We start from the raw sequence: 25,856 nt of genomic DNA, 5'->3' as shown, positions 1-25,856 counted from the left end.
AAATGCAAATACACACATATCGAGAGGCAGGAAGTTATTAATTCCCTTGAAGACCTGAGTAACTTAGCCATGATCGCAATATCAGCAAGCATGCTTCTGCAAATAACAGGGGGGCTGGGGGCGGGGGGAACTCACTAGAGGATTTTATTCTCTCATATCTCCTTGTTGTCTTTGATAAAATATCACCTGCTCCCTTAGGCATTCCCTAATGACTCTTTGTACAGCAATAGTACCCCTCCCACCTCCTAGCATACCTATCCTCTTATTAATTTTTTTTTTTTTAGGGTAGGCTTTTTGGTGAGGAAGGTTGGGCCTGAGCTAATATCTGTCACCAATCTTCCTCTTTTTTTCTTTCTCCCGAAAGCCCCAGTACATAGTTGTATATTCTAATTGTAAGTCCCTCCAGTTGCTCTGTGTGGGATGCTGCCACAGCATGGCTTGATGAGAGGTGTGAAGGTCTGTGCCCAGGATCCAAACCAGCAAACACCTGGCCGCCAAAGTGGAAGGCACAAACTTAACCACTACACCACCAGGCCAGCCCTTGTAATTTTTTCACCGCTCTCATCACCTTTGCTGTAGACTGAATGTTTATGTTCCCCCAAAATGCATATCTTGAAACCAACCTCCTGATATGATGGTACTGGGAGGTGAGGCCGTTGAAAGGTAATTAGGACTAGATTAGGGTGAATCCCTCATGAATGGTGTTAGAGTCCTTAGAAGACTCATGAGAGAGATTTCTTCCTCTCTCTGCCTTCGGACACATGAGACTTCAACGAGAAGTTGGCAGTCTGCCACCTGAAAGAGGGTTCTCACCAGAATCTGATCATGCTGGCATCCTGTACTTGAACTCCCAGCTTCTAGAAGTGTAAGAAATAAATTTATATCTTTTACACGCCACCCAGTCTATGGTATTTTTGTTATAGCAGCCCAAGCTGACTAAGGCAACTTTCTTACACACTATATAATTTACTAATTCATTCTGTTTAGTGTCTGGCTTCCCCTACTTGAATGTTAGCTTCATTGCACACAGAGTTTTCATATTTGTTTCAAAGCTAAATACCCAGCACTTAGAACAATTCTTAGTGAATAGTAGGCCCTCATGAATGTTCAATGAATGAACGATCAACATGTCCAGAAGTGGGATAGACACAGTCTTGATTATGCAGTAGCTAAAGAATATTATCAAGATTCAGATCCCTTTCATCTCTCCACTCTGCCATCTTCAGGGTTGGCTTCATCCTAAAGTAAAAACTTCTTGTCCTTGGTTTTCTAATATGAAAAATGGCAATAATACTAATATAAACTCCCATAGCTCTACGAAGTGGGTAAAAGGAGATAATAAATGCCCCCTTTTAAGAGCAAGAAAACAATCACAGAAGGCTCTCAACAGATTTCTCCACATATCTCCCTGAACAGAAATTGATCACAAACTAATTAGTGTTATGGGGAAGGGAATTTCTTTAAAAATTAGAGAAATCAGGATTTCCCCCCTTAAAATGGGGAAAAGGATTGTGTTCCTCAAAGGGTAAATACTTGAACAAATTTGGTGTTCCATTGGCAAGGATGAAAACCTGGATACGTAGACAGAGAATGAAAAAATAACTGTATCTGCTACGTCATCAAATCTCTGCTTCGATGCACTACTCAAGTGAGCTGTAGTAAGACTAAAGCTTTTAAAACAATTTCAAATAATACTGTCCTTAAATATAAACAAAAAGAAAGGGGAAGCAGACCCACTTTCAGACACACTGAGTTGGATTACTTCACATGTGAGCTGATTTAGGGAACATCATTTGACAACTAAAAGCAAATAAGGTGAGTTTTTATTTGCATCCCACCCTTCACATGCTAAGTCTGCTTTCAGAAAGAATTTGAGTGGCAATGACCTAAATAAATCCATCTGTGAACTAATCTCTTCCAAGGATGTCCACTTAAATTTCAAAATGTGTTTGATACGTTCATGTTACAAAGATTAGTTGTCTTTTTATTTAACATAAACCATCCCATTTTTGTTGGCTCTTCAAGCAGCCAAGATAAAAAATAAAAAATGAGTATTTTTATGGATGTGAGAAGTGATGTGTTGAAACATTTTATTGGTATAGATTCAGTTTGGTAATCTTTTGGCTTTGTTTTTTTTTTTTTTTTTTTGATAGCAGATGTGAAAAGAATGAGATTCATAAAAATGTCTTCTAGAAAATAAAATAGCACGATTGAAGATTTGCTCAAACATGCAAGTAAGAAATTGAATTTGGATTTTAAATGCCTAAACTTTATATTTAAAGAAATGATTCATTTTAAATAATACAGCTTAATTGTGAAACTTTCAGTATCTAGTAATGATTATTTACTGTCTTAGCCTCCATCTGCTGTTTGATTTTTAGGTATTTTACCTTACTAGTGACATCTATGAAAGAAGAAAAGGAGTTGCCACAAAACGATATAAGTTCAATTAGACCACTTTTCTAAAACTTAATACTTTTGATTCAACTCCCATATTTGCTAGGATGAAATTGATAAATGACTATGAATTTAACATCTCAACTTCTATAGATAATTGAGAGTTATCTCAAACTTATCTCTTAAGGAAACAGCAAGTGCTCTCCCAGACAATGTATATGCACCTGACTACAGTCTGTGAGTAATGGGTATTGCATAGCAACACATACCCTAATATTTTATTTGGAATACCTCAATATTAATTACTTTTGATGCATTTAACTGCAAAACTGCAATTAGGGATCCCTGTTGAGTCTATTTACAAGTACTTCGACAGTCCTCCACTGTCCCCCAAATGCCGTCTTCCGTGTCTATTTGCCTTTTTCTACAGCATCTATCTTGTGCTACATAATTTACTAATTTATTCTATTTATTTATGAGAAGTCCAAGCTGAAATTAGATAGGTGATTTATCTGTTAGAAAGCTATAAAAATAACACAAACAAACCAAATAATTAAGTGGCAGAGAAAAATACATTTCCAACATATTAAATTGGCCAATTTTTTGCAACACAAAGCCAATAATATTTATGTTTTAGGTTATCTGTGTTGTGATTTATGTAACTGGCTGTGCAAACAAATCAGATAGCAACAAATTGCTACATTGTACACTATGTGTCCTGAAGATTTCCTGCTTGAAACAGAGTCCTTCTATTCATTGACCTACATATTGAGGAAATAAAGAAGATGATGGCAAATAAATGATCAAAATATGCAGGCCAAGATTTGAGGACCTTCTTGGGCAATGGAAATGTGATAGTCATGTTTTCACAGATGTGCTGCTGACATCACTGCCCCCAGAAGACTCCAGCCGACAGTTAAGTAAAAAGCTGTCTCTGTGTGGGAAGCTGTCAAACAGCCTCTCCAAACAGGGCAGGCCTCTTTTGTGGCTATAATAACAATCACTAGTTTCATTCAAGTTTATATTCAACATACTAAATGAAAGATAAAAATCATGAGCATGCTATCCATGATAGAGGATGAACTGCTCTATTAAACAAGGAGATGTCACAGTTGTCAAAATCCTGAGTCAGGAGAGAACATTAGATCCTATTTCTCACAAAGAAAAGTTATTGCAGCAAGGAATGCACAAATTACGAGAATCTTAACTAAGAATCTACTTATCTTTTGACCGATAGCTCAAAGAAAAGTTGAAGATGTGTCACTATTGCAGAGCTAAGTGAAATTCATCGGACGCATCAAATGCAGGGACATCCTCAATGCCTTAAGGCATGCCCTACGCTGCTAGCGCCAGGACTAAGGTGTTAGATTCAACATAATCTGAAAGCACATGATGCATTCACACTTACGCTTTGGCTATACATTTCTATAAATGTGATAGAATCATCTAGTTCTCTCTTGTTTTTAGTCATTCTATATAAGAAACCACCTAACTTGTATCCATTTCTTCAAATTTTTTTTTACAAACAGAATGGCAGTTAATTTTATCTGGGCAAATACTGCTCTTATTCCAAAACAAAATACCTAAGATTGTAACATGTTTTCTGGGATATTAATTTCCAACCTTATAGAGAAACTCTCTATAACAAGAAGAAAAAAGAGAAAGAGGAAGTAATTTAAGTCAGCTCTGTGTTTTGTGATGTATTTAGATGATATTTTACTTTCGTTCTAAATATTTCTAAATATTTATTCTAAAATATTTTTATTTTGTCTCTAAGTAACTTCATTTTAGCCTTGAGTATAAAAGGGTCCACATGTGTGGGGAGGCACCAATCAAATAAGTTACCATGACATGGCCAAACTGAATTCAGTCATTTAAAATGAAATAGAATTGTCCGATGACAACCGGATGGATAGGAATTGTTTCTTTCAGCCCACCATGTAGGGTTTACAGAGGCTTGGTGCTCAAAATCATGGATTCATGCTCATATTTGAAGTACAAGCATGTAATCTCACCCTCAGAAAGTAACATTTCTTAAAGCATCACTGGCAACAGTAAATAAAATGGAGGACAGTCAGACATACATAATATGATGTAAAACAAACTAACAAAAATGATATCATTTGCGGGGGTTGTGAAACAATCTCACATTATAAAGTAGCCCACTAGGTGAAAATTCAGTGACAGTCTTTGAAACTAATATTGTAACAACAGAGGGTACTAAGATCTCAGTCTTAGTACATATCACTACCTCACTGGAGATATTCCAGAATATGCTAGATGACCAGTCAGCAGATATTTTATAAACTGATTCAAGCATATTTAATGGGTGGGTATCAGGAATAAACAACCTTTAAACTTTCTATCACTTGAGAGATCATGCTTTCGTGATTATTCAAGCTATTTATCAATAATCTCTAATAATCACCACCTAATTTTGAAGGCACTGTTTCCTTCCAAACAAATCTGTGAAATAAAACAGCAAAATTGAGGCAACTAAACACATAATGTCCTGGCCCATGAAAAATAAACACGTGTATCTTTATTTCTTTGATGATTGTTTCAGTTCTCTTAATCCAGGTTCTGTTTCTGAATTTCCTCTATGATTTTTTTGGTCACAGAGTCGGTTGGTGACTCATCTCCTCACTCCTTTAAAAAAAAAAAAGTGGTTTGTGTTGCATATCACAATTTTTTTCTATTTTTTTCTATGCCTTTTTATTTTAAACATACTGAGCTTTCCCTCATTAAAAACATTTTTTTTTACCTGTTCAAGGAATACCAGGTCTATTGTTTTCCAAAAGATCTCGCTTATAACCTTTGGACTTTTTGACATGATTTGCTTAAGAGATTCTGAACATTTGTCCCAGGGTCCTACTATAACAGGATATTTCAAAGACTAGTAGAATATTAGAATTACAAAGTAGAATTTAGACAAAGTACCACATCAATGCTCTCAATCAAGAACTCAATGCTTAGAAAATTTAAACAGCTAAGTTAAGCCAACCTCTAGCAAAGGAAGAACTCAAACTCAAACTTCTTTACCCCATTCTAATACTCTTTCTGGGACACAATATTGCCCTTCATGATATAATACCATTTGAACTTCTCAGAAATAAGTATTTGAACAAAGTATTCCCTAGAACTGAAATCTATAATTATGTATTAAATACCAAATAAGGGCTGTTATTATTGTGAACAAAAAAATTGGCTATCTTGTATGTGTAACTCATTACAATGGAGCAAGAGCTGCATGAGCTATAATAATATAACATAATAAAATACTGTTGGGACCACTATAAAATAGGTACCTAACACTTCAAGATAACCATTGAAGCAACATCGTAAGGCAATGCCTAATTGATTTATACAGATAATGACTCAATGTTCAGAAGAGAAAGTAAGCTCACAGAATAGGGTGATCAGAATGGATTCTATGGAGATGAGTTCTTGAAGGATGCATAGGATTTTAAAATTTTTTCTTATTGCTATTATAACACAGACACAGAAAAAATGTATGAGGTGAAAAACTATAAAGCAAATATTCATGTAACGATCATCCTATCTGCCTCAGAATCAATCTCTATGTGCATTTCTTTACCTCTACCTTAGAGAACTTCTCTATCAAATATCAGGGGAATCATAGCCTTGTTTATGTTTTTGCTATTTGTGTATGCATCCCTAAACAATATGGTTTAGTTTTGCCTATTTTTCAATTTTATAAATTGGATACTGGCAGTATGCATTCTTCTGTATCTGACTTCTTTTGCTCAGTATTGTGGTTTCAATATTCACCCATGAGATCCACGGAAAGCCTTCACTTACTTTCAATGCTGTATTCCATTGTATGATTACACCATTTATTAATTCATTCTTCCTTTGATGTGCTTTTGAGTTGTTTCCAGGTTTTTGGCTGTAATGAACAATGCTACTTTGAATCCTGGCCCATATAATCACACTTAAGTATTTAATTGCTGGGTCATCACTTATGCATATATTTAGCCTTAGAATATAATGCCAATTTTTTACCAAGTGGCTGTAATAATCTTCCTTCTTACATGCTGGGTAAGTTTTTCCAGGGTTCTCCATCCTTATTGATGTTCAGTATTGTCAGACTTTTAATTTTTAGGCCATCTGGTTAGTATGTTGTGGTTTCTCATTGTGGTTTTCATTTGTATTTCCCTGGTTGCTAGTAAAGATAAGTACTTCTTCATATGTTTTATGGGTCATTCAGATTCCCTCCTTTGTGAAAAGTCTGTGCAAGTATTTTGTATATTTGTTTGAGTTGCCTGTCTTTTTTTTCTTATTTATTTCTGAGATTTCTTTACATAGAGTAAAAATAAGCCCTTTTTGGATATACGTATTGCAGATGTGTTTTCAGAGTCTTTGGATTGGTTTTCACCCTCTGAATAGGGTCTTTCAGTGAAGAGATTGTCTTAATTTTAATATAGTTTCATTTGTCAATCTTTTCCATTTTAGTTAGTATTGTTAGCGTTTTTTGGAAACACAGAATTTTTATAGGCTGAAATGAGGCATTCCATCCTGGGAGAATGGCATAGACAAAATCACGGAACTAGGAAAGCTCAAGTTATGCTTGCATAGAAGAGTAGCAGAAGAAAAATCTGGGACTGCTCCTAAAGTTCTCGAATGTCAAGTTAAAATGTCTGAACTTTCTCTCTTAGGCTTTTCCGCTTGCAAGAGTGCCAGGAGAAAGTACTCAGCTGGGAAGGTCTATATTCAGAGAGATGCTTTCAAAAGATAAACCCTATGGTACTAGATTCTTCATTAGAAGAATTTGCGGCAAGGAAACCAGTTCATAGGTTGAGCTTGAAAAAGGTGGAAGACACAGAGGCTGATCTAATGGAATTCTCAAGGCTTATTACAAGTGGAGCTTATGTTTAGGTTGTTTACACTTTAGGGCATAATTGTATGAGCTATAGAAAGGTTGGGCTCTGATACATGGTGATATTTATTCTAGGTAGACGTGAGAGAGGAAAGAAAGAAAAACATGAGCAAACATACAAAGGCATAAACAAATGAGATAACTTATGGGTAAAGAAGACAGATTGCACAAAGTCCAAGAGAAAAATAAGATTAGATTACTATAGAGAGGCCAGAAAATGGAAAGAATCCAGGGTTTTAATAAGATAAAGGTATTCTGTTGTAACAAAGGATCCTGAAATTCCAGTGGCTTAACATAACAAAAGTTTATTTATTGCCCACATAAAATGTGCTGCAGGTGCAGGAGACACTTCAGGGCAACTGTCCTCTATGCAATGACTCAAAGATCCAGTCTGCTTTGATCTTGAGGCTCTATCATCCCAACAAGAGGGCTCTTCAACAACCCTCACACCAGAGCAAGAGAGTATTGGAGGGTCTTATCCTGGCAATTAAATGCCATGGCTCAAAAGTGACACAACCAATTGATCTTGCTAACTACAAAGGGACAAAAAGTATAATCCTCTGATGTGCACAAAGAGGAGAATCGTGGGGGAAACTAGAGGAGAATTTAGGTTTCACATGATAGGCCAAAGGAGCCATCTGGAACTTAGAGGGAACAGAATGACATCATGTGTGTCTACCATTCCACCGAGGGCCTGTTAAATGCCAACGACGCCCTTACACATTCTCATATTTAATTTTTATATTAATCCTATGATTGAAACAGTATGTCTTAACAAACAAAGAACTGAGGATCAGAGAAAGTAATAAATGCACCCAAGATCACATAGATAGCAAGTGAAAGAACTGGAATTTCACCTGTCTTCCCAGTTCTAAGCCTGTGTTCTTTCCATAACAGTACTCTGATATTGCCAAGGACATAAAAGATTCACTGGGGAGAATCATATAGGAAGGGTTAAAGGATATTTCAGGGAAGGTTCTGGAAGTTCTCTGAATGCGATGTGATAAAATCTATAGCAAAGTTATGGAGTGGGGACAGAGAATGTTCAATTATATGACTCTTTAAGGAAAACAATTTTTCAAAAAGATTAAGTATCTGAATGAATAGGGGAGGAAATGGTGATGAAGAAATAGTGATGATATAAAGATTATTTATATTTTCTAACCAACCTTCCTGGGATAGTAATGGCACCATATAAAGAGAAAAGGAGGCTGAAAAGAAGTACAAGTTTGTAGGAAAAACCATAAATTTGGTTCCAGATATTTGAAGGGAATGAAACATCTAAGTTTAAATATCTAAGGATATGGATTTGGATTTTTGGAGACAGACATTGGAGATATTAATTGGAGCTTTCCTTTTTAACAATATATTTATATAAATCAATTACCTTTTCAACAAAGAATGACTTATCAAAATCACTATAATTACATGCACATTAAGTAGTTCTCATTTTTGCCAAAATATTACTCATGGGTAAAAATATCTTCCTAAGATCCTGCGATGAATTCTATCAAGGCCCATCTGAAAAGTTTCTGTGACTCCCATTGCCCACAGAGTAAAATCCAAACTTTTTTTTAAATGCTTTTTTTTTTCCTGCTTTTTCTCCCCAGATCCCCCCAGTACTTAGTTGTGTATTTTAGTTGTGGGTCCCTCTAGTTGTGGCATGTGGGACACCACCTCAACTTGACCTGATGAGTGGTGCCATGTCCACACCCAGGATCTGAACCAGCGAAACCCTGGGCCGCCGAAGCGGAGCGCGAGAACTTAACCACTTGGCCAAGGGCTGGCCCCCTAAACTTCTTAATATGGCATTTAGCCTTCTAAAATCTAGCCACCCCACCTTGCCTTTCTCACACCACTGCCCTCTAAACACCTTCTGAGCTGGTCAAACTGCCTTTCTCTCAGGTTGAATGCACCTTGGGGTACATAAATGAGTAATCTGAGAGTCTTCATTTTTCCCATAATGATAAAACACAAATTTAGTTACAGAACTAGTCATTTAAGTATTTTGATTTTACCTTACAGGTTGCAGTAAGCTATAAATAGCATATGAAAATTTGCAGTCAGACAAATCTAAATTCACTTTATGTGACTATACATTGTTTAGGTAACAACGACTGTTGCTGACTTATTCAGATGGCAGATTTGTACGATATAGTACATGAACTGGCATTGCCTCCCCTATCCCAGGTCAAGGGCAAAGAGAGTCAATTATTTTATTACCAGTCAAAACTGTTAATTCAGCTCAGAACATGCTGATTAGAAGTCTTTAGTCAGTGGGAAGGTCTTCTGTGATCTGGGACATCTATGTACTATCTTACCGCAAGACCATATGTTTCTTTCATCTGTGCTTATCCTAAAAAGCAATTTTTGTACTCCTGGTGGGCATATGTGTGAATTCTGTGGAATTGGTGTGCACAATGACAGCAGTTTTGTACATTCACTTCTTTGCTGTTGAATCACAGATTTCCCTCTTTGCCTGAGAAAACAGTCAGTTCTACAGTTGACAGCCAATTTGAAAGGTAAGTGAACAGTTCTCTTTCTTTGCTAATTTTTAAAATGGTTAACATTTTAAAAATTAATTGTGGTTGAGTGTATTAATGAGTGATCTGTTGAAATTCGTCTCATTCCTTCAGGTAATAATATTTGCTACTGGGGTTGTATTTTATTTGTTTTCTAAGATGAGGAATAAACTAAGCTTCCATTCTCTCATCTTGAATATTCATATAGCCATACTCTTAGATGTCTGATAGACTTTTTAAACTCCCCTTAATAGATATTTTGAATTCTGGATGTTTCCCCTGAAACCTGCTCCAACTTTCCTGAAGAATGGCAGCTCCGGCCTGCAGTCGCTCAGGTCAAAAACCTTAGGATTGTCCGCTCACTTTCCATTATAGTTCTACATCCAGTCTGTCAGGAAATCCTGTGGCCTTTACCTTCAAAACAGACCCACAGTTTGTCCGCTTTAGAGCTGGGCTGCTTTTTGGCTCTCAACTTCTCCTTGCTTCCACTCTGCGCTCCCGTACAGTGTATTCTAAAACCAGCAGCCAAAGTGAGGCCTGCCACTCTATCAAACATACGTGAGATCATGCCATACCTCTCTCCTTGCAGTGGCCCCCATTCCACTCAAAGCAAAGCCCAAGGACTGAACCATGACCTACACAGTCTGGCCTGTGGTTTCCTCTCTCACCATTGCCCCCTACTTCTCATCCCTTCAGTCATTCTGCTCTGGCCACATGGGTCTCCTGACTATTCACTGAACATGCCAGGTTTCCCTTAGGACCTTGGCAGTGAAGTTCCCTGTCTGGAAAGCTTTTCCTCCAAACAAACACAAGAATTACAGGGATTATATAAGAACATGCAAGTACAAACTTTTCACTAACTATAAAGTGCCAAATAAATATAAGCTCTTAAAACTATTATTGTTTTAATAACAAATATCTGTTGCCATTATTCCTTATTTCTTTAGAATGAATTTGATTTACCTAGACATTGGAATCTAACTAAAAGAGCACTTGCAATACACAGCTTTCATTCTAGCAGTGGTGACATCACAGCCTCTGAGGCACTCACCTTTCAGGTATGTGCCATCGCCCTCAGTAAGACAACAATTGCCTTGTGTTTAGTTTCACTCTGAGCCAGGTCCTGGATTGAAAGTGCATTATCTGAGTTAATCCTCACTTCAACTCTGTGAAACAGGAAATATTTTTCCCAGTTTAACAGATGAGGATATTGAACCCTAAAAGATTAAGTAAGATACTTAAGCTCATAGTCAGTAAATGTGCCGGTATTCAAATCTAGGACTGTCTGACTCCAAAGTCTTATCTAGTCCTCCTTATACCTCACATCAAAACTAGAAAAAATCACTGTGAATTTATACAAGTTTATCTGATATATAATGCTCTTGAAAGTACTTGAATTATTTTGGGTGCCAAAGTAGTTTAAAGAGAAAATAATTTCACGCTCTAAACATAATTGCTACTGTTTTTCCATTTAGCAGCCAAACAAACAAGGAAAATTCCTGATATATAGTACAACATATGAAAACAAAGTATCAAAGTAAATTGAAAGTGCAATAGAGTAAACCAAAGAAACATGAAGCATGCTTGAAAAACCAGGAAGAGTTCATTTAAGGGTAAAGAATTCCAGAACGTTATAAAAACTCAGAACACAAAAGGACTATGTCCTTCTTTTGTTCTGTAAGAAATGAGCTCTGATGAACATGGGCCATGTGATGGCAAATCCAAGCACATGGACCATCTAAAGGCAGATCCATGCTGATATGTTTCCAGTTACTAAGCAAACAAATGGCCACATTTGTGCCATTGCAGTTCAGCATATGAGCTTCCTCCATTCTTTGCCTTTGCCTGGCACGTGAAAAGACAATGAGTCGCTTCAGAGCCAAATGGGAGATACAAATGTGTAGCACTGCCATCTGTGCTTTTCTATTTCTGGTCAAGAGAAGGCACATGCTGATTGAGAAGATACCAACAGATACAGCTGTAAATAGTTACCCTAAATTAGTGTGTGTTAAGACCAAAGAATAGAAGTTGTCATCTGGCTCAAGTCCTGAGCCCCTTTCAGATGCAAGAATGGGTTATAAGTCTGTTACCTCTTGCTGTGAAACACTGTTGACCAACTACCCAATAACAAACATATCTACTCCACTTGTTTGAAGCCTTTTCAGAAATCATTAACTCAAAACATCTTTGTAATTGATACACATCTGTAGACCATAAAGTAGCTGGGACCTAATGGTTATAAAGAATGAGCAAGTGCCAAAAGGGAAGAGTACACCTTAAGAGTGTGGACATAAAAAACATAATGCCATGTCTTATCCTTGGGATGCCAGGGAACATACACTTGTCTATTCACCAAATATACCTAAGATTTTGCTAAAGTGATTTTCATCCAAGAAAAAAAAAATTCTAGTGATAGCAGAACATTAAAAAATAATTACAATCATGGTTGTTTTTCATCCACACAGAAGGAAAATGTTCATAGTTCTAAAGGGAAAAAAAAGACCAAATGATTAAAGTGGTTAAGAGTTCTTACATCTTGGTGAGAAAATATTAAACCTATCTAGCCATCAGAATTCTAACTTAGTATATTATCTTTTTTTAAAGTATGCCAAAGGTTACCTTGGAATCTGAGAACAATTGTTTTATAAAAGGAAGAAGTTGTCTTAGTCTAGATTCCACAGGCACAGGTTGAAATCTTCCACCCATTTCTTTCATTTATTCAACAAATACTTAAGAAGGACCTACTATTCACTAGGCCCTCCTCTAGGCACTGGGGATACAATAATGAACAAGATAGACAAAGCTCCTGCTCTCAAGGAGCTTACATTTAAGTGGGAGGAGGGGAACTCATATATGAATAAATAAGATGATTCTCCACAATTATATGGTAAAACAAGAAAATATTGAGATTGACTAAAGGGAGGAGGAATTTATTCAGGCTGAGCTTGGTGTGCTGCACTAACAAACAACCCCAAAGTCTGAATGGTGTGAAAACAAGGATTTCTCTTTCACTCACAGGACACGTCCATCACAATTCAGTGTGGGGCTCAGGTCTATGTCCTGTCTCAGAGATGCAGAATGAGGGAGGCTTCACTGTTGAATGCCAACAATTTTAGTGACAAGGGTAAGGACATATGGCAAATTATATACCAGCTTCTAAACGCTTCTGCTTAGCAGCGTCAGGTCATATGCTCTAACATGTCATTGGCCAAAGTCAGTCACATGGCCATGACTAAATTTAAGGAGGTAGGGAAACGGAATCCTACTGCATGCTTGGCAGGAGGAGAGCCAGAAATATTGGTGAAGGGCAATGACTATCACAGTCTACTTTAACTGACCTTATCACAGAACGCTTCTCTGCAGGAATGGTATTTAAACAAAGATCAGGATGATGAGGAGCCAATCATAGCAAATGAGCAAGGAGTAAGTGAAAAGTCTCAGGAGGAAACAAGTCTGGTGTGTTGAAGGAAATGAGAACAAGGATAGTGAGGCTGGAGCACAGTTAATCAGCACAGTTGAAAAGACTGGAAGATTTTAATGCTATGATTAGAAAGGGAAGTAGGGACCACATCATAATAGAAACTTATAGGTAATAACAATAAGTGTATATTTTATTTTATTAGTAATAGAAGTCCATTTATAATTTGATAAGACTGAAACTAAACATAGGATAAAACATAACTTTAATCCACAAAAGAACACACATAGTTATATATTCTTTTGAACTCTTCATATTATAGTGCTACCATTCCTTTCCTACAAATTAACCAAAGTCAATGTGCTGCAGGATAATAATGTACATTCTTCCCAGACATACTACTACTTGGAAATTTTCCTAAGAAAATATTCATAAATGTATGCAGAGATTTAGTAAGATGCTGTTTGTCACAATGTTACTTTATAAAATGGAATATACTCAAGCTTTTTAAACCATGTCACTGGGGCCGGCTCCATGGCAGAGTGGTTAAGTTTGCGCGCTCTGCTGCGGTGGCCCAGGGTTTGGATCCTGGGTACGGACATGGCACTGCTCATCAGGCCACGTTGAGGCGCCGTCCCACATCCCACAACTAGAAGGACCTGCAACTAAGATATACATCTGAGTACAGGGGGGTTTGGGGAGATAAAGCAGAAAAAAAAAAACAAACATGTCATTAAAATGTTTGTCACATGGGAAAATTTTACAATACATTATAAGCCAAAATAATTAAAAGTATTTTTTTAACCTCATTTAAAAGAATATTTAGTTTTAGGAGAACGCACACTCATATCCTGTTTTGTAATTTCAAACTGGTATCATATCCTGGAAGGCAATTTGTTATGCAAAGACATAAAAATATACATAAAATTTATATCAATTAACTGTACCTCTGGGAATTTGCCTTAAGGCAATAATTAAGGATATATATGAAGATTAAACTATTAGAATGTTCATTCAAGTGTTGCTTGTAAAAACAAAAAGGCAAAAAATGTAAATGTTTAATTTGATGGTATTTTTGAAAATCGATTGTGTACATCCACAAAGTAGAATTCTATACAGCCATTAATCATGATAGTGCAGAAATATACCTACTGACATGGAAAGATAATTATAATCTATTGTTATTCTTTAAAAATAGGTTACAAAATATCCTATAGAACGCATAATCTATTTTGCAAAAACAGTATATTTGTGTATATACAAAGAAAAGATTTTCAAAGATCATACTGCAAGATATTAACAATGGTTATTTCTGGGTTGCTGAGATTTTGCATGTTTTACTTTTTTATTCTGTTTTCTATTTTTTTGGTAATAAGCATTTATTTCTCTTTTAACAAGAATCTTTCTTTTTAAGAAAACCATACAGCACAACAATAAACATTGTACATAAGAGCACAATTTTGTAACAACTATATATATTTATGGATATGTTTGTTATGAATGTGTGGTTCTAACCACACATACACCACACACACACAAAATATACATACATATATAAACGAATACACAAACACAGCCTTAATAATTATGCTAAAATTAGGAAAGAGTTTTCTTTTGTGTTTTTCTGTACCTTAAAAGTTTACTGTAATAGTCAGATGTTACTTTTCTGATAAGAATTTTATTAAACAATATTAATAGGTCTTATTTCTCTGCTACTCCCATTTTCTACCATAATTTTCCCTTAAAATCCTTTACACAATGCAGAATTTAATTCTCCCCAAAGCCACAATCCTTTCATTTTGGCTCTCCACTCTACAGAGATTAATTTCAATAAAGAGGGTCTATTTAGCTTAAAAAGACATTCTAGGTTTCTCTTGCCATTATGTAATCACCTTTTGGCAACTGTACTTCTCTGATACTGTAATAAAATATCACAATTCATTTATTTGTTAAACTCTAACTAGAGCATAAAAAGCAGTAAATCTTGAAATCAAATTTGTCGAACTTTAAACTATGGGTTAACATGTATTTATTGAGAATCTGTTACATGAAGAGATCCATGAGATATATTCAGGTTCTGCTTTCCAAGAGTGTATACTGGAATCTGAAAAAGTTATAGAATAATGAAGGACATCATTGTGTATTGGAATACTTTGTAACTGCCCAACATCTGAACTCTGCCCTATTCGGGGAGAAACTCCTTTTTCGTGAATCTTGGTGGGAGGCAAGGAGATGAGATCTGTTCTCTCCTTAGGCCCTGGCAGACAGCTTTGGCTTGCGAGGGTGGGAGAGATTCATTAGATGCTTCCACCCAGAAGTTTGACACTGAACATCTGATGAAAAAGACAGAGATTGGGAGATTTAGAATTCCCTGATGATAGCTTACAGTGTTCAGGTACAATAGTACCCAGCCACGATGTTCTAAGTCACCTGTTCTACAAACCCTTACCTGTGCTTCCTGTGCCTAGCCTTTCCTGCTTTTGACCTTCATTTTTAAGTCTCATGGTCAATATATCCTGTTGATACTGCGAGCTACCCAATATAGTTCTGCATAAATTAGCTACACTCTGTTTCTGATGCTGGTAATCAATAACCTTGACTGATCCAGTAGTTTATAGTCTCAGTAATGATGATACTGGCTAACATTTAGTGAAGCCTTAATATAATATTTATCTGGCTTAAATTCACTACCATATTTAACCTGCCCAAGAAACCTATGAAATAGATATTATTTTCATTTTGTCAGGGAAAATCTGAAGATTGATTAGTTAACTTGCCGAACATAGTTGGCAACTGATGCAAATAAGATTTGAATCTAGGAACCTTGACTTCAGAGCCCAGGCACTTGCTCACTACACAATATATACCCCTCTTCTTTATGTAGTAGGGGTCCTTTCTGTGGTATCGATCTGAGAAGTACGTGAAGGAGATCTTGGGTTTATATCATAGAGGGTCGAAGAAGAATTTCCATTCACAGCAGAGCAAAATTTCTGGGGCAATAACCGTGATACATTTGTGGGTCATGAAGGCAGCAGCTTTCTATTAAAAATAAGACTGGTTTGGTATAAAACCAGACCATGGAGAACTGTGAATATCACTGTTTGAAAGCAGTTGTCTTACTAGAACGATATAAAGTGTCTAAGCTATGAAAAAATGCTATTCAATTTAATTGACTAAAATATGATTGAGCTCAAAATGTATAAAAGGTGTCATTTTTAGGTGTTGCATTACTTTAATTTGGCAATTGTAGAAGAAATTGTAGAAGAAAACCAAAGTATATAGGACTGCTGATTTTGATTATTACCAGTGATGTACATGGAAGTTCATAACTTTACCTGTTCCTTAGGTGAAGGCAAAGGAACTCATGTTTATCATAGTCACAGGACACAGATTTAACAATTCCTCGGCCCTCACTTACCCAGTAAACTCTTCTCACAATAGTCATTTTAAAGAGTTGGCTGGATGCCTTTAATAGGCCTTTGAGTTTTGTTCTAATTACATTATAGTTAATTGACGATTCCAGAGAATGCTTAATTCATGATCATCATTATCAATATTTATTGAAGTTTTCTGTCTGGACTTTCAAGGGTCAAATTATGTACTCTCTCAGAACATAGAAAGGAGAAGAATTTTATTTTTTCCTCACATCTTACACACAGCTATACCTAGATTCTCTCTAGTGCTGTCAATATTATATCCCTTTTAGAAAAGATATAAGGAAAACTACATTCAGTGAAAAAATACATCTTTATCGTGTTGTAAGAGAGAGGAATGCTTTGGAAAAAACACCACCACTGTAAGAGTTATGTTGCTGGACCATATTGCAACCGGGCTCAAAGCCTACTGGGCAAATTCAACTGTATAGAAAACCTGTAAGACTTTGAAATAATCCAACTCTACGTGCCAGAATGCGGAGAGAACTTAGTTCATCTACAAGTTGTGCTAAAGAAGTTTACAGGTATTCTGAAGAGACCCCGTAGCAAAGAAGTGGTCTCTACAGGTCACTAATCATACTTAACAAATAAGGAATATACAGCAGGGAGCCCAGGCAGATGGCTATCTGTTCTATGTTTAATCATCCTCAAGGAAAAGTGTCCACACAAAGGTCATAAGCTTCCTAAATGCCTAAGAAGAAAAGGTCAGTAATACAAGTGAGTGGAGAGGGCTGAGACAGAACTATAGGGAACTAGAGATGGCAAGCCCGTCAACAAAGGCAGCCATACACAGCTGCAGCTCTTTGCTGTCGTGTGGGAAGGCTACCCTTGTGTTACTGGATTCTGATTTTTCAGGAGAAGCCAGAAATCCAGATTTTTCAGTAAAATATTTTGAGTTTTAAAGGTTAGCAGCTAAATAACATTTTTTTTTAATATTGTGAGCCAAACTAAATATTTTTGGAATCTGAAATCTACCTGGGGCTGCCAGTTTAAGACTGCTAATCTATAGACATACATACAACCAGATGAGGTATTTCCTCTCAAATCTTTCTCAAATAGCAGTCACACTTGATCTTTTCTTTTTAGATTGGAAATCAGTCTTTGCCCCCCTCTAATATACTAAGGGAAACTTTACCTACTCCAGAGCCTCCTCTCAAAGCACACTGGCTGAACGGATTCTAGCCAGTCTATCAGCCAAAAAGACACATAACTGAGGAAGGGTCTTAAGCCAGAATATCAGGGAGGCAACATCAAATATTAGAAAAAGTTAAAGTTTGGACTCAGGTAGATCTGTGTTCAAATTCCAGGTGACATTTAGTTCCTATGTTTTCTCTCTGACTTTGAGTATTCTCATCTGTGGTTTCAGCCTTGAACCACCTGTGAGGAATAAGTAGGGGAAAACCGATGTACAATACTCACAGCATCTGTATTTTATAGAACATTCTGAAAAGCCGTTAATTCCTTATCTGCTATGAATGCTGGGGGACCGATGAAAAATCTAAGAGTGATAAATAGAGACAATTTGTCCTTAGCCTTCCTATAAAGTGGCAGTATTAGTTGCGGATTATATATACTATTAACTATTTGACAAAACAAAATAATATTACTTGAGGATAGACTTTTATTTTTCTCTCCCTAAAGGTCTAAAGGGAGGCAATGTAGGATGGCTATGGCAGCTCTGTTCTGTGATCTCTTCAGGGACCCAGGCTCTTCCCTTCCACCATTCTTGATTACAGACCTTTACATTAAGAAGGAAAGTATCTGATGCTTCATAGGAATTTAATACACGTGTGAGGAGTGAGTAGGAAGAGGGGGGAAGGGAAGGAAAGGGAGGGAGAAATGGAAGGGATGAAAAAGGAAGACAGATGACAGAGAAAACGGAAGGGAGGGAAGGAAAGAGCATCTAACAATACAATAATCTCTTCTGTGACTCCCGAAAATCCATCCAAGAGACAGGAAACTCCTTCTCCATCGTGAAGCAGGAATTCAACAGCTACTTATTGCCAAGCTCTTCCTCAGATGGAGGGAAAATCTACATCCCTGTAATTTCCACTCACACTTGTCCTACTCTGCCATCTCCAGAACCAGCAATTTAACTTCCACGTCAGGTTATATTCACTTTAGGCAAGTACTTTCTGATTGGTAGAAGGATCGCTTCACTGGTACGGATCTGGCTTTTACCTGCTGATAATGTTTGTGCATTTTACAAACAGCAACAATAACGAGCACGTCTGTTGCTGGTCTAGGTTCAAAGGATGAAAATGGGTCACAGGAAAGCTCCCCACCTCCTCAGAACTTGCACAGAGGTTGACGAGCCAGGTTACAAAAAATAACAATATGTTAGTGTATGCAAAGATCCAAAAAAGAAAGTAAATAAAAATTACTTACCTTTGGTTAAGGGGCTCATAAAGTTGAAATTCTTCACTGAAACATCAAGTAAATGTTTAGATCTTAATTGCCGCTCTCCAAACCTCTCATGACTGCAAAACCAGGTCAGAGATTTTCATCATGCCCTCTTCAGTATGCATCCAAATTGTCAGTGAAGGATGAAGAGAAGTGGGTTTGGAAGAACTGTTGAAGGCATAGGTATGAATGTAATTTGTATTCATGCGTTTGTTCTAACAAGAAAAGCAAACATTGAGAAACTATGCTTTATTTACGTACAATATAGCTAAGAGTAAATTAAATTACACTGAAAGTCAACGACATACAGAGGTGGCTGGAGCTATTTACCACTTTGTCATGGTGAGATATTAAAATGGAGTTGCTTTAAGCTTTAACAATGCAACTAAGCCTGCAACTAATTTGAAGGTAATCATATACTTTCCCTAAATTGGATAATCCAAGTGGACCAAAAAAATAATAAACTATGTTTTGAAATCTCTTACCTGCAATATTTAGAATCTATAAAATTATTTTATTATTCTTTCCAGATTTGCTAAATCCTTTTGGATTCCTTTTGGAAGTGCTCCCCACACATTGTACAATGTTTGTTTTAAACAGACTTTCTTAGAGTAATGCATTTTCTAGACGTGGAAATAGATTGTGGGAAAAGAAAGTAATGTGTCTCTATTACCCCAGGACAGAAAAAAAATCCATGACCAATAATTTTATATAGACAAACCAAGCCATCAAAAGAAACCGTTAGTGTCTGCCAGTAAATCCAAGGTTTGCAAGGATTCAAAATTTTGGCTCCTCTCAGGCTGGCCTGGTGGTGTAGTGGTTAAGTTCTACACATTAAGCCATGCTGTGGCAGCATCCCACATGCAAAATAGAGGAAGGTGGGCACAGATGTTAGCTCAGGGACAATCTTCCTCAAGCAAAAAGAGGAAGATTGGCAACAATGTTAGCTCAGGGCGAATCTTCCTCAAACATACACACACACACAAAACCAGCTCCTCTCAATTTTACATCTTAGGAAAATGGAGCTCACCCAGTTGCAATGGAGATATCTGATTGTGATTCACGCATTTTCTTACAAAGGAAATACCAAATCTGAATAGTATGAGAAATAACAACATAACAGAAGTTATTCTATAAAAGCTATTATACCTTTGAATTTACAGAGAATCGTTAGAAAGGGCTTTCCTCTTCCTCTCATTATTGACCTAGTTTTTCTATCAATCTGTACTTCTTCTGACAACCACATGTCTCTATGCAACATGTAAACACATAAAGAGTCTTGTCTAATAATTATATATGTATAGACAGTCATGCAATTAAAGCTTTCTCTCACATATACAAACACAAAAGAAAGGAGTAACATACTAGACACAATTCTTCCCCATGGTTATAACTAACTATGCCTCCAGAATTCCGTCAAAACAATTCTCAAACATGAGTGAATAAACCCAGAATATGTTTCTAGTTTCAAAGCTTATGTCTTAATAGAATGGCAAAATATACCTATTATATTTGGTATGCCTTAAAAAATATAATTCTAAAATAAAATCCATGGTAAAATGGATGGATCTCTGTTAAAGTTCATTGCACAAATTATTCTTCCAGCCCAACTGTTCACATTCTCCAAATTAATCTGCTTTGAGCAGTCCTTGAGAAATTCAGATTGAGTCAATCTCATAAAATTTTAGGGTTACTATATCATTGGTTGTTTTGTTTTGACTTTACCAGGCTGACATGCAACAAAGGACGGATTTCAATTTCCTTCTCAATGAAATTAAAAAATCAGGCTGCCATCACTTCATTTTGGTTTGGATGCTGCTGCTGCCTGTTTCTAATGGTTAAATTACCTATTTGGTGCAGTAGTGAGGTGCGTATTTGTGGCTTCTCTCCATCAAGTGGGTCACCCCGAAGGGTACTCCTTCATTGACAACACACTTTACTTTAGTAAATTTTCTCTATTTTCTGTGCCAAAAAAATCGATTTGAAACAGAGCCAATGTCTCATTCCAGGAAGAGGAAAGGATAACAAGAGTTTCCATGGTAATCAGTTGATGGAACTAAATTAGGCAGGAAACCTCTTCAGAATGCAAAATAGTCTTGCAAAACAGAGTGGTTTGAAATATCCAGGAAGTGTGTCACAGCAAAACGAAAGAAATGGAGATATGAATACCTCCTTAATGTAAACTCTCTAACCTTAAAATAAACAATTAAAAACTCGCCTTTGTCCTACAAAAATAAACTCCCAAACAATTGTCATCTCTAATCAAATCCTTTGTTCTAGTTGGTTTTAGTTTTTTTCAGTCTTATCTCTTACGATCAACATCATGTAAGAATATAAATCCAATTGTTTACTTAGCTAGGAAAAACCATTTCTTTTACGTTATTACTGTTAAATTTAGTTTGTACACCCATTAATAATGAAATTGAACAAACTTCATATTTTTTCACCAATGAGATCAGAAGGAACAAAAAAATTTATCTTAATGCAAGGAGAAAGAAGAAATAAGTAGATTCCTTAGTTTGGAGAAAGAAATTGAAGGTTTTAAAATTAGATTGTTCATGGTAATTTGGATTATTGATGGTTTAAAAATATCATTATACTTTCAGGAGTAGAATGAAAAGGAATGAGTCTTGAAATTCCAAAAATAGAAGAATTAGAATAAACTAGGGGTATCTCGCCCTCTGGTCAATTGCCAAAGCTTCACAGTAGTTTCCTTGGAAACGTGGTATTTATCTTACAAGTAACTATTTATTTTCAGAAGGTCTTCAGACTACATTTTTAAATGTTTTTTTCTCCTTAAGAAGAGGGTTGTTGGAGCACATTTCTAAAGCTGATGGATTTACACTAAAAATTTTTAAACCATTCCTAAAAAATCCGTGAATCACTACTTAACCTAATTTTTACATTAAATCAGTACTTGTTTTAAGCAAAATTATAGAAGCTCTTTTGATAACAAACACAAAATCAATTTAAGGATATACATCATAGAACAGGAAGGTTTGAGAAATTTTTACCTCAACTATTCTAGCCTTAATTCCAATGTGAGCTTTAAAGCATGATCTCAGTGCTCACTGTGTATAATATAAACATAAACATTTTCATACCCGCTGCCTGATGTAACCTTCCTGGCATCACTGTGCTAAGATTTCCCCCAATATTTTGGACCAAAAACAGCTTTGTACAAATGTGGTGCATCTTCATGACACATACACACATCATTAAACATGCAGACAGTCTTAAGTTCAGGGCCAGCATGCAGCATGTGCCACAGGGACACCCACCTGAGAATGTTAGCAGAAATTTGATTCTTCTGGTCACTGGCAACCAACACTTATCACCACCTTCTTTCCCAGGGTTTTTTCTAATTCCATTACATTTCCCAACTCACTAGTCTCACTGGTGACAAAACATTACATGATACAGCCTTTTAAAAATCTACTTTAACTTGGGAAGTGTGTTTCTGTATGCTACATAGGAAAAAAAAATCGTTCTCTTAGTTTGGCTTAGCAGACGGAGACAAGAATTTGAGTGCAAGTGGTTTATTTGGGAAGTGATCCCAGGAAGAACAGTGAAGGAAAGGGAAGTAAAACAAAGAGGGAAGGAAGCCAGTGTGTGTGAATGAGCAGATTACCATGGTGGGAATCTGGGCTCAGCCCCACTGAGATCCTCTAGGAAGCTGTACAGAACATTGCTCAGAACTGGCCCAGTAACAACCACAAGACTGGGATATATATCCACCAGCTCCCATCCTTATTAGTTGAGAGTCACTCCTGTGGTATTAATTCTCTCACATCTCTGGCCTGTACCTCTTGGACCTACCACACTCTGTAGTCAGAGGATGTTCTCAGGCAGAGAAATTCAGGACACTTCATTTATCATAAACAGTAGAGTGACTCAGAGGCTCATGAGTGTTGCTAATGCAAGTGTTTTCTGGTATTGTCTGGTCATAACATAGTCCAGCAAAGCAGATTAAGTCTTACTCCAATAGCACTTCATAAAGAGTATCACTTTTTACCTGGTCCCTGGGGTAATTTTGCCTATAAGAATGAACAGGGGTCCTCCTGGCCCAAGTGTCTGAATGTGTTTGAAGGGAGATCTTTGATTTAGAGTCATATATAAAGGCCACAAAATGGCAGGAGGCACAATACAGAATGAGAGTGGTATAATTTTTCCTGTATTGTTAAATGATACATGAATATGCATAAAAAATTAAAATGAGTGCAAAGTACAGTCATGCTATTAACTTCTAAACCCTTCTAATTACAGGAATTATGAAACTGGATTCACTGAAGGAAGTTGTTCACTCTGGTCCTTTCTCCTGTCTCTTGATTTTTGCTTTCTAAGTCTGTCTTCACCTGAACTGCTACATTCTGTGGTGTTTATATTCCTCCCTGGGACCATATCAGAATGACTGCTTCCTTGATGCAAGGCTCTTAATAAGAACTCCAGAGAAATCTGTCTCCATCTGTTACTGCTGAAAAATTACAGCGTCTTGCCCAACACTCTTCCTAAAGAGAATGCTTTTCTTTGATTACATTTTTTCGAAATACTTGCTGCCTATTTTACCTGAAGAATGACATGTCTTTATTCACATAGCATTGCAACTCTCAACTCTGTCTTTCTGAAATACCCTAAGATGTATCAGTAAGAAGAATTATTCCCTACTTTGGCTTTCACTGGGAGAAGGAATTTTCTAACATTTTGGCTCCATGTGCAGAAGTTTTCAAACTCTGGGATATTTTCTGTGAATCCCTGATCTATAATCTATCTAATAATGTCCTTGGAGTTGGTTGCGTGAGGTTTTATTGTTAACAACTTCATGCTCACTAATATGTAGGTTAGGATAACATTAAAGAAATGAGGGTAAAGAAATGGGCTTCTTTATTTTGGTCCACCTAAAACCAGGGCTTGAGTGTTACCAAAAAATAGTATCTGAGAATAGCACATAAAACAGCTGCATACAGTGTAAGAATAGAAGGTAGGGCTGGAAGCCCGCATTTGTGATTTACTAGCAATTGACCTAAGGCAAGTTGGTAACTTCTAAGCACCTTGCCTCATCTAATGAGTGGAGTATTGTCAGCCATGTCACAAGATGTGTGGTGGTTCTAAATGAGACAGCCTAAAGTTCCCCCCATTGCGCCACATCACAGGCTCCCAGCAAATATTAACTCCCTTTCTCCTTCCTCTTTCATGTTTCAGTTGAGAAAAATATGAGCTTAGGGCTTAGAAGATCAATGTTCAGTTGAGTAGGAATAGAACTGAGCATTTTCATGTTGTGGTAGATCACTGAAAATTCATCCTCATGCCACGTTCTGTTTGGAAAGCGATGTACATTTCCGTTTCTAAATACCATCCATCAGTGCATCCTTTCTTGTTTCTAAATAAATCGATCTTAAATCTCCCTTTAAATAGTAATAAGATATGTGACTGACACAAATCATAAATCTGGATAAAGGTTTAAAGGATAAGTTAATCAGGCTTGAGATTACTAGAAGGGAGAATAAAAAACATTGTAAATAAATTGCTCTGAAATAAAGTGATTGACTGTACACCACAGTTGGAAAATCGAGGAAAAGAAAATTTAGCTTTGTCTTCTTATGCTTTCTTTCCCTTCCAAATGCATTGCTTTCTTTCTATGTTTCCTCTACCAGACTTGCCACATAAGGTGAGACATACAAAATACTATAAGCTTGGAAAGGTAAATCCTGTCAGGTAGCGTGTTTCACTCTTCTCTTTGGGTATTACAGTCCAGAGCTTCACTACTTTTGAGCATGAACCATTCAATCAACTCATCTCATACTACTTAGCCTGGGAAGAATTAGCTGGAAAATCATACTAATACTTCTAGTTTTAGGGGAAAAAACTAATGTAGAGAATTGATAGATGGGTTTGGCAATGCAGTTGTCAGAGAAGGGGATTTGAGTGAGGGCAATAATTTTTTCCCCATGTTACAGGCAAATTCACCAGCCTTGGAGAGATTAAGTAACTTGACTGAAGCCACAAAACTAGTAGGAGACAAAACCAGGGTTTTAACCTGGTCTGTCTGGTTTCAATGAAAAGTAGTTTGAACGTATTGAGAACCCATTATGTACCAGTCACTATGCTCAGAGGTTTACCCGTGTTATGTAGACCCCTCACGACAGTTCTGCATGGGAGGTATTATTATCCCCCTTTTTGTAATTAAAAAAACTGTGACCCACCTATGGTCCCTAACCTAGTTACAATGAAGACCTAAATTAAAATTCAAATCTGTTGGCTGCAAAATCCTACATTTTCATCCATTGTACTATATTGCTGCCTAAGAACTAACTGTATTATATTCTAGAAATATTAGCAGCTCAATAATTATTGATTAGCTCATCTCTCAATGGCTTCAATATTTCAATTTATTGTCTTGATGTTTCCATCTTGAATTTATACTGAGCTGCTCTTTGTAGAAGGGGTAATTAATGATTTAGTTGTGACTAACTAATGTAGAAGTCCTGTCTTTATACCAAAATAAGATGAAATAATGAAGAAAGCAACATAGCCGTTCAAGATTTTTACTAACGAATGTTGAATATGACACAATCTATGCAAATGCAACCATCAGCCACATGTTCTTTATGCAGATAGCTTATAGAAAAGGAGTAGGCTGTCTGAGATAAAAGGCAGAGAAATAGACATGTACACCATCGATATAGAATGAAAGTAAGTGAAAAAAATTCAAATTTTAAGGTTTAATTTCTCTTATTCAACTCTCTGGCCTACTACTTCCAGATAGCTTATTTAGAAAAAAGCAT

General features: G+C 36.5%; 2 long non-coding RNA genes across 2 annotated transcripts in view; one reads left to right on the top strand and one right to left on the bottom strand.

The window, feature by feature from the left end:
* The first annotated feature begins 1,662 nt into the window (after positions 1-1,662).
* LOC139045265 (uncharacterized) lies at positions 1,663-24,654 on the top strand. The gene is made up of 5 exons (XR_011503298.1): positions 1,663-1,815; positions 9,763-9,819; positions 10,767-10,877; positions 20,803-20,941; positions 23,341-24,654. It is a non-coding gene; the product is annotated as an uncharacterized lncRNA (long non-coding RNA).
* LOC123283912 (uncharacterized) overlaps positions 19,060-25,856 on the bottom strand; it is a 35,487-nt gene continuing 28,690 nt past the window's right edge. The window contains exon 5 of the long non-coding RNA XR_011503297.1: positions 19,060-19,242. This is a non-coding gene — a long non-coding RNA (uncharacterized lncRNA). The remainder of the gene's footprint in view (positions 19,243-25,856) is intronic.

This window comes from Equus asinus, chromosome 1 (genome assembly GCF_041296235.1).
Source record: "Equus asinus isolate D_3611 breed Donkey chromosome 1, EquAss-T2T_v2, whole genome shotgun sequence".
NCBI lineage: Eukaryota > Metazoa > Chordata > Mammalia > Perissodactyla > Equidae > Equus > Equus asinus.
The sequence above is the reverse complement of the archived record's forward strand: the minus strand, read 5'-3'. Positions and strand labels throughout refer to the sequence as shown.